Here is an 11,184-nt window from a genome sequence, read left to right as displayed (position 1 = left end):
TTCTTTCCTTCCTTCCTTCCTTCCTTCCTTCCTTCCTTCCTTCCTTCCTTCCTTCCTTCCTTCCTTCCTTCCTTCATTTATTGGTAGCTATTGTAAATGCTTTCTTGATTTCTTTTTCTTCTAGTTCATTGTTGGAGTATAAAAATGTTATTGACTTTTGCATTTTGATTTTGTTTCCTGCAAATTTACTGAAATCATTTATCAACCCTAAGAGGTTTTTTTTTTTTCCTGTAGAATCTTTAGGCTTTTCTATATATACGATCATGTTATCCACAAACAGGGACAATTTGACTTTGTCTTTTCTAATCTGGATGTCCTTTATTTCTTTCTCTTGACTGATTGCTCTGGCTAGTACTTCCAATATTATGTTAAATAGGAGTAGTGAGAGTGGGCATACTTGTCTTGTTCTTGTTCTTAAGGGAAAAGCTTGAGGCTTTTCTGTATTCAGGATGATATTGGCAATTGATTTCTTATATATGGCTTTTATTGTGTTGAGATAGTTTCCTTCTAAACATAATTTTCAGAGAGTCTGTATCATGAAGGGATGTTGAATTTTGTCAAATGCTTTTTCTGCCTCTATTGAAGTAATCATATGGTTTTTGTCCTTGATTTTGTTGATGTGGTATTTCACATTTATTGAGTTTTGTATGTTGAACCATCCTTGCATCCGAGGGATGAATCCCACTTGATCATGGTGTATAATATTTTTGATGTGTTGCTATATTCTGATTGCTAATATTTTGTTGAGGATTTTTGCACCTATATTCATCAGAGATAATGTCCTGTAGTTTCTTTTTCTGTTGAATCTTTGTCTGGTTTTGGTATCACAGTGATGATGGCATGATACAATGAGTTTGGGGGAATGGCCTCTGTTTCAGTTATTTTGGAATAATTTGAAGAGAATTGTATTAATTCTTCTTTAAAGGTTTGGTAAAAGCCATCTTGTACTGGCTTTTTTCTCTGTTGGGAGACTGCTGATTACTGTTTCAATCTCATTGCTTGTTATTGGTCTGTTCAGGTTTTCTATTTCTTGTTGGTTCAGTCTTGTGTTTGTAAGTGTCCAGGAATTTGTCCATTTCCTCCAGATTTTCAAATTTGTTGTCATGTAGTTGTCTATAATAGTCTCTAAAGATTCTTTGTATTTCTGTAGTATCATATGTAGTGTCTCCTTTTTTATTTCGAGACAAAGTCAGATATAAACATAAAGAGTTAACGTGGTTTGAGCATATATCTGATTTCTAGATATAGATAATCCATTTATTCAATTCTTTTCCTTATTGTTTTTTAGTTCCATTCATGTGCCAGGTACTTTGCAGGAATACAGTGGTGAACAAAACCAAAAGAACTCTGCCCTAATAGAGTAATATGAAGGGAAATAGGCAGGGAAGAAATTAATTAGTGATGGAGAATGCTACATTAGACAAAATGAGTAGAAAATGCCTCTCTGATGAATTAATATTTAGACAAAGACTGTAAAAGTAACAAAAGTGACATGACACATTTTGGAGCCCTTACTATGCATCAGATGGACAGTCCTCTTCACCTGTACTATCAAATCATCCCTCACACTGCTTAATAAGACTCTCTCTCTCTCTCTCTCTCTCTCTCTCTCCATATATACACACACACACACACACACACACACACACATATATATATATGCATATATATATATTTAAAGGATGTTTGCATGTGTGTGTGTGTGTATATATATATATATATAGAGAGAGAGAGAGAGAGAGAGAGAGAGAAAGCTATACCTATATACATATATTATACACACACACACACACATACACACACACACACATCCTATTGGTTATGTTTCCCTGGAGAACCCTAATACATTATGTGCATGTGTGTATATACTGTGTGTGTGTGTGTGTGTGTGTGCATGTGTGGTTAGACTCTTTTATGTTTATGAGAAAACCTGATCATTTGCTTACTTAGGTGCCTCTCTGAAAATGGACAGATTATATTTGCCCAAGTGACCTGTGTAGGCTATTATCTATGACTTGAACTGAGTAGAATTTAAAGTACATGCTCAAATAAAAACTAATGTTGTAGCTCATGAGTAAATATGGCTGATTGACTATACACATCTAACTTTACTCCCTCTTGCAATCTCATTAGACAGTAATATGAGACTATTACTTATCTGCTTGTTTGTTTATTAATAAACATATGAAAAGGGGGAGAATGGTGGGGAGACACAACAACAATATTTTGGAAGGTGTAAAACACTAGCAATGATAGATCACTTGCTCAGAAGAAGCATATGGGCGTGTGGGTGGGTGTGTGGGTGGGTGTGAGGGTGTGAATGGAAAAACCACATGATTTACATGGCAGTATCTCTAAGACTGGTGCAGTATCTCAGGGATTGGTTCAAAATACACTCCTTGAAATAGAAGTAATAGGGTGTTTAGGTGACTAAAATAAAAGATGACTGATTAGAAGCTGTTGAGAATTAGTTAGGTCTCCAGATCTTTCCCCACTTGCATTCCTGAGTTAGTGTCCTCCTTGATGTCAGTAGAACACTCAAAGTTATTCTTCAAGGAAGCAAAAATAAATCCCCTCAAGACAAGGGGAAAGCAAATATTGAATGTAGGAATACCGTGTTGAAGTCACAGCACTAAGTGAAGGTGGTATGCCGGCTGGATGCAAAGAAGCCTGAACTCTGACTCTCCTCAGTGTCCAGCCTTCACCCTTTACTCTGGAGACTGGAAAAAATTTTTCTGAGAACTCTGACCAGCCCAACCAAACACATTAGTAAAATCCCCATCAGGCAAATATATGGTACACACATTCAGTTTACAGAGAGTTTTTATTCTCCCATAGTTAATTATGAATAGACAACCTAAGATTATTTGGCATCTGAAGAAAGCTTCTAGCATGAAAAATTGAGACAAGATCCAACATACAAGAAAGTAAATTGGAGCAGAAGAACAAGACTTCCAATAAATGACTATCAATAAGTAGCTTTAAAGAAATGTGAAAAGGCTTTGCAGTTATGAAACAAGAAAAGGAACTCAGAAGGAACAGTAATTTTCATAGGACAGAAGAACACTTCAAAATTATGCAAGAAAAGAACTCAATAGAAGATTGAAATATATAATTAGATGCCTATTGACTACAGAGATCTTTCAGAAAGTAAAGTCAAAAAAAAAAAAAAATGATGGGGATGGGTAATAGTAAAACAAAGATAAAAAATTAGAGAAAAACTCGAGAAGTTATAATATGTGCCTAAAACATGTTTCACAATGATTGAGAGAAGAATCAGTAACAAAATGTTTGAAAAATAATCTTTACATACACAGGGCATGAGTGTGCAGAGTAAAAGAGCTCAATGCACCCATCTCATTGGATAAAAATAGAACCATGGCAAGATGTATCACTAGAAAATATCTGTATGCAAAGAAATAAAGCCTAGAAAGGCAAAAAGAAAACACAGAGCTGAGATTTTTTAAGAATCAGCAGTCTGTCAGAATGGCTTGTGACTTCTCGCCACCAATGAAAAGAACAAGATTTAAAAAACTGAAGGAAATTTCTAAAGGGCCACAAAAAATGATTGCATTGTGCAATGATAAATATAGTAACAATCCTGATTTGAACATCACATATTGTACACAGGTATTGATATTCAACACTGTACCCCAGAGATATGTTTGATCAATTGTGTTTCAATAAAAAATAAATAAAATAAATAATAAATACAAATAAACATTTGAAGTAAAAATCAATTTTGATTTAGAATTCTGTTGCAAGCTAAATTATCTATCAAGTGACAAGGCATAATACAGACTTTTTTACAAGATATAATATCTCCAGAAATTTACCTACCATGCTCCATTTTTACCAAGAAGTTAAGAGAGTATGTGCCCGCCAAAAAGAGAGAATAGACTAAGAAAGGGAAAAGAGAAGTCCAGTAAAGAGTAGATCCAAAGAAAGTTACCTTTGTGTTGGTGAAGAAAGAAGCCCACATTACAGCTTTGTACAAGGATTAGAGGGATGTAGTCCACTGTGAAACCAGCCAGAGGTTTTAGAGGAGGTTTCCAAGATAACGCTGATATAATACATGATATGTCAATGTCCTAAAAGTGTTTGGGGTGAAGTTAGTGACAAGTCTATAGGACAAACTAAAAAAAAAGAACAACAATAAAATAATAATTATTTATTCCAGAAAATATCAAATGTGGTGAAAAGTAAAAGTCATCGGTTTACACAATTAAGCTCAAAATAGCATTTAAATTGTCAAATTAATCTAAAAACTGATGATTCAATTAAATTACAACTCTATGTTGTTGGGAAGGTAAAGGAGAGGAAGGCAAAGATTTTGATGTGTGTGAGAGTGTGGGGATGGAGGAGACACAGGTACATCTATTTTAAGACTAAAGAAAATTATCCTTCATTGTGGGAAATTAATAGCTAATCCTTAAAAATCAAAATCCAGAAGTAGCAATAGTAGCATGTTATTTGGCCATATTGAAGTGAAATAAAAAGAGTTAGATTAAAAAACAAAACAACAAAACTCTTCCATTGCAGAGGAAGGGGAGAAGGGCAGCAGAATGCCACTTTGGAGCAACAAATCATAGAGAACCAATATGCATCATCATGGAATGAAAATATTGATTAAAATAAAGTAAAATAAATAAGAATTTACCTGGTGCCAGTCTGCTCTTCCAAGAAATGTCTCAAAACTTTATTCCTTTATTCTTACAAATGGTTTCAAGAGCTCAGCTGCTATAATGCCAACGTTATACCGCACACACACTGTATACCTGTTAGAGTTCAGAGCATCTGCAGCCAACTTTAATGGAGCATTTATTCATGAACACCAGAGCAAATATTATGAGCAGGAAACTATAATATTTAATGTGAGTATAGTACAAGAGAAAAAGCATGGGTTTGAGGGTGAAGTGGCATTATGCTTGATCTGGGACATGGCTTTTACTAGGTGTGTGTGTTAATTTTCCAGGTTCCTGCTGTCCTGAGATAATAAAAATGCAGCAATCAATATGACTTCAGAGCATGAAATCTGCCTTAAAAAGATTGTTCTTAGCTCTGACCAAATACAGGAAAGATATTGGCAAGTTCAAAAGTCTCAGAACTCTCACTAATATTCCTACATTTAGAAAGAAGTGGATGAAGAGATGTTTTCCCCCTTTTGACTGGAGTGGGAAGGGATTAGAGACAAGTCAGGAAGAAAAAGAAACAGCTCCAAAGGGTAAGCAACAATGCAGGGAGTGAAAATGAGGAGGGTTATTTCTCACACAAAGAGAAATTTGAGTGTTGGGGTGTTGAGGCCACACACCTCCTCCTGGGGCAGAGAATTAGCCGTGACCCCACCCACATACACGTATGAAATCTGTTGAAAACATTCGCCTGGATAGGAGAGATAAAGATGGCCTCTGACGGAAGCTGCCGGGGAGTGGCCAAGGAAAGACATAGTTTAAAATTATTGGATAAAAGATATTTCCACGTCCGTGCTCACCGCATGATTGCAATAGCAAAGCATTAGAGCAAGATGCATGTTCACATGACCTTTAAGATGATAGGTTGAAGTTAGGAAATCCCCTTGCCATATGCTTATAAAAGCAGGTGCTTGTGTGAAAATAAACGGAACTGCTTGACGGAACCCCTGCCACGTCTGAGTGTCTCTCTGTGGGGCTGAATAGACGGGCAGCATACTCACCTTCCTCCCGGACTCTCCTGGCCACTAGGGTGGCAGGAGTAATCCTACGGGTTCCCTCTCTTGCTCATCCTGTGGCAGGGGGATAAAAGGGGCTACTGGAAGATTCGGGGCCTGCCACCCCTGATCCCCCGCATTTGAGCTCTAAACTGACTAGGGAATACAAGAGAAGCCTACGAGTATCCTCCCAGTGAAAAGGACTTTCTCTTTCCCAGTTGAATAAATGGAGAGCACAGCCCGGATGTCCTAACAACTTCTAAACACAGCTACTTCTGAATTTTCCTTCTCTTTCTTCACTTACAACACAGTGTATCAAACACAATGTGACCTCAACTGTGTTTGAGTGGGAAACACAGACAAGTCAGAGATAAAGGAAAAGGACTTTAGAAGAATTCCCCTAGAATCTCTCAGAGTAAATAGAGTTGGAACAAAGCTGCCCATAGTAAATACAAGTAAGAATCAAGACAAGGAAATCATAATGCATGCCAAGTAGAAAAACACAAAGGACACTAAAATAAAAAGGAAGAGAATTATAGCATGCAAGAGCCAAAACACTCCAATTGTAATCAAACAAAATCCTACATACAGAAAATATTCATTCATTCGTGTTTTATAACCAAAGTAATTTATTACCACTACATCAACAACAGCTAAACAGAAGATCAAAAAGGAAATTGAGGACTTCAACAACACTATAAAAAAAAATAATAATAATAAACCTAGCCCTAACAGATACATATAGAGCACTCCACCCAATGCACATTCTTCTCAAGTACCCCTGAAACATTCCCCAGGATAGCTCATAAGTTAGGCCACAAAACCAGTCTCAAACAACTTTCTCAAGATTGAAACTGCACAAATCATCTTTTCAACAATTTAATGAAGCTGGAAATTGAAAGGGGGAAAACACAGAAGAAAAATTTGCAAATAGGTGAAAATTAAACAAAATATACTTAAGCAACAAATGGATCAAAGAAGAAGTCTTCAGGATTCAGAGGTAGGTAGAGTTTTTAGATGACACCATAAATACAAACCATACAATAAAAAATTGATAAACTGACTATAAAAATTAAAAGTTCTGTTCTCTGAAAGACCTTGTTAGAAGAATAACATGATATGCTACAGAGTAGGAGGAAATATTTACAAACCACATATCTGACAAAAGACTAGAACCTAGAATTCTCAAAATTCAAGAGTAAAATAAAAAACAATCTAATTCGAAAATGCACAAACAGCATGGAGATTATACAAATGCCCAATAAAATATTTGACATCACTAGGCACTAGAGATTTGCAAATTAAAACCTCAAAGAGATATCACTACATATTTATCAAAATGGCTGAAATGAAAAACAAGTAGAACAATGCTGTTCAGTAAGAGGAAGAGAAACTGGATCTCTCATGCATTGCTGGTGGTAATGTGAAATGATAGCACTCTGGAAAACAGATTGGAAGTTTGTTAAAAATATAAACAGACAAACAAAAAAACTAAACATGCAACCATCATATGACCCAGCAATTGTATTCCTGGACATGGATCTCAGATAAACTGGTCTATATTTACACAAAAACCTGTACACACATGTTTATAGCAGCTTTATTTGTAATGTCCTCAAACTGGAATAATCCAGATGTCTTTCAATGAGTCAATGGTTAGTCAAACTATGGTATGTCCATACCATAATCTGGAGTACTACTCTGCAATAAAAATAAATGGATTATTAATGCAAGCAACACCTTGGGAGAATCTCCAGAGAGTTATGCCAAATGAAAAAAGCCAATCCTGAAAGGTTACATACTACATGAGTTCATTGATATAACATTATTTAAATGACAAGATTGCAGAAATGAAGAGCAGATGAGTGTTGCTAGGATTTACAGAAGGGGTGGGGGTGAGAGGGAGGTGGGTGTAACAATAGAAGAGCAGCACGAGGGATTCTTTTGTTGATGGAAATGTTCAGATAGTGACTGTATCGATGCCAATGTCCTGGTTGTGGTATTATCCTATAGTTGTTGTTATTGGGAGAAACAGTGTAAAGGATACAGAGGATCTCTGTATTATTTATTACAACTGCATGTGACTCTTCAATTACCTAAAAACTTTTAAATAGAAATGAGTACCATATTTATAAATACTTGATGATAAAATACAGTTTATAAAGAGAAAAAAAAGAATATCAAAATGAGGATCTCAAGACTATAAAAGTTTTAATAAAGGAAGTAATCTTAAGCGTCAAGTCCATCTAACTTATGTTTTAGATGTCCATTTGTTAGCAAACAAACAGTTACATAAAAGGAAAGAAAATACTATGTTTTATTCAGAATGTGAATTTATATTATTTAAAAGGCGAATTTAATCTATTTAAAATTTATTGTAAATACTGATATATTGAAATTTTCCTCTAATGTTGTTTTATTATACTGGTATTTATTTGAAAAATCAGTCTTTCCATCTTTACATCAAACTTATCAAGTTTGTTTGATTCCTTTTTTCTCTCCCTTCTCCCCCAGATTGTAAGTCTTTCTTTCATTTGCATTATTTTTTAAGGTTGTTCCTAAAATATAACATAGATCTAAAAAAGTTCAGAATTAATATCACCACCAGCAATACAGGAAAGATATAATGCTTTTTACTTGTGCACTATGTTCTAGGGTTTCAGCTCTGCCTTATTTCTAAATCAAACATAAGTCATGTTCAGAATTAATATCACCACCAGCAATACAGGAAAGATATAATGCTTTTTACTTGTGCACTTTGTTCTAGGGTTTCAGCTCTGCCTTATTTCTAAATCAAACATAAGTCATTTTTTTTTTTCAGTAGATGCCTAGTTAGTCTCTTTTATTTATGAGTACATGTTTTCTATTCTTGGTTTCATCTCATATTACCTTCTTCTTGGTTTGATATCCTTTCTCCGGAACTTCTTTCATGAGGATGTGTGAACTGTAAGCTTCTGTAGACTGAGAGTACTTTGAATTTGTTCTCATTTCTTAAAAGAATAATAAATTTTTACTGTGGATTTTTAAGGTATACAGCATGATCTTATGGGATACATGTATATAGTAAAAAGGTTACTATAGTGAAGCAAATTATTGTATGTATCATCTCATGTAAGTGCCCAACTTTTTGTTTGTTTTCGTGGCAAAAGCACCTAAAGTCTATTTATTTAGCATGAATGCCATATATAGTTCAATTTTATTGTCTATAGTTTTCATGTTGTATATTAGATCTCTAGCCTTTATTATCCTACATATCTGCTACTTTGTACTCTCTGACCTACTTTTCTTTGTTTCCTCTGCCCCCTTCCCCTCACACCTGGTGACCACCTGTATATTTGATTTTCTTTTAAAAAATCACATATAAATGAAAATTGTTTCTTGTGTGTCTGGCTTATTTTACTTAGCATAATGTCCTCCAGGCTCATCCACATTGTGGCAAATGGTAAGATCCTCTTTTTTAGGGCTGAATAATATTCCATTGTGCACATGTACAGTCGCTTTATCCATTTGTCTGTCAGTGGACACTTAGGTTGTTTCCATATCTTGGCTATTGTGAATAATGCTGCAATAAACATGGGAGTGCAGATGTCCTTATGAGGTGGTTTTCCTTTCGGTGTATGCCAAGAAAAGGGATTTCTGGGTCATACAGTAGTTCTTACCCCCACATTTGATGTTCTACTGTTTCACTATGAATTTCCAAGTATGGATTTAGTATTATTTGTCTTACTGATGACTTGGCATGTTTCTACTATCCAAGGATTCATGTCTTTCATTGAATCTGGATAATGCTCAGCCATTACCTCTATTATATTGCATTCCTTTCTCTGCATTTTCTCAATTCAATTCCATATCTCCATTGAGTACTTAATGGACTTTACCGTTTTATGATCATTGTTTCCTTACTGTTTAATTATTTATTTTTTAATCTCAATCTTTCAGTACTGAATTTCAAAGAGGCTTCTCACATCTATTTTCAGATCATCTGTTTCAAAACTGCTGGGAAACTTACCTATTAAGTTTTAATTGAAGTGATTGTATCTTCATCCTTAGAAGTTCTAGTTAGTACATTTTAAAAGTCGCCCTGACTTTTATTTTTATAGTGTGCTTTTCTTTCACTTTGATTTCTACTCCATCTTTTATCCCTTTAATAATTTTATGCATGTTTGCTGTGTCTTTAAAATTATTTTATCTCAGGTTCTTTGGGCTATTAATCCTTGGGGATATCAATCCTCTTGTGTTTGTTTTTCTCTCATGACCTATGTGGTTTGAAAGTATTCTTTGTGGGCTCAATAAACTTGGGGATTACTTTTTCTAAAGATATTAATTTATCCTAGGATTATAGAGGAGTCTTTAGTGATCTAAGTTCTCCAGGGTTTTCACTGCTCAGAGATGAGTTTTTGTGTTATGTTTTTAGTCTGGAGATTCATATCTACTCTGTGGTCTGTAACTTCTGCCTCTGCACTCATAGGTGTCATAGGCTTGGGTCTCACTGTCTCACAAGAGGTGTTATTTTTTTTACTTGACATTTCCTCAGGTCTTTCAATAAGGTGTTTTTAATCTCTTTATCAGCAAGAAGGCAGCTATTCCAGAGTCTTCTTTACTAAGAGTCTTAGTTCCAACTTCATAATACCTAAAGCCATGTCTCTTGCCCAAGGAGGATATTAAAGAGCCAGTTTCTGACTATTAAAGCCCATATCCTCATTAGATATCATCCCTGTTACAGCAACATCAGCTAAGTGTATTAGAAAACTGAGTTACTTTGAAACAAAGTCAGAACCTCAAGTCTTTAATTTGCAGTTGGTGTGAGGTGCAAGAAAAGATTGGTCAGCTTTGACACTCACCCACAAGAATAATACTTAATAAAATGTGAGAGACTTCTAAATAATATGTTCTTATCTGTTATCCAGTTTTTTAATGATCATTAACAAAAATGTTATAAGAAATATATATTGCAAAATCTTTAAGGTGTTTTTTTGTTTATTGACACTGATTTATGCCTAGTCGTTTTGAAAATTTACGTTTTCTGCTTAGCAATTATTTTTTAATTATATGCATTAAGATCTCCACCAACAAGCTCTTTCTCATTTTCTTGCAACTTTTTTGTTTTGTTTGCATTTCACCCTAGCCTCAATTATTATTCATTTAAAATTGTCTTCTTTTATTTATTTATTTATTTTAGCTTTATTTTATTCTATTTATTTTTTAATTGGAGCATGATTGATTATTCATAATTTGGGAGGTACAACATAGAGTACCATTACTTGTGTACAACATGTGCTGATCAAATAAATATTATTAGCATGTTCATTATTACAGATTGCAATTATTATTTATGCACCTTACCCAAGCTCTCCCAACCCCCCCCCCCCCTCTAGTAACCATAAATTTGTTCTCGCCTGAAAAATCAGCATATTATCGTGGTTCTTTCTTTTCTTTTTCTTTTTCTTTCTTTCTTTCTTTCTTTCTTTCTTTCTTTCTTTCTTTCTTTCTTTCTTTCT

The sequence above is a fragment of the Galeopterus variegatus genome, unplaced genomic scaffold (genome assembly GCF_000696425.1).
Source record: "Galeopterus variegatus unplaced genomic scaffold, G_variegatus-3.0.2 Scaffold1530, whole genome shotgun sequence".
In the NCBI taxonomy this organism is placed as follows: domain Eukaryota; kingdom Metazoa; phylum Chordata; class Mammalia; order Dermoptera; family Cynocephalidae; genus Galeopterus; species Galeopterus variegatus.
This window is presented reverse-complemented; position numbering follows the sequence as displayed.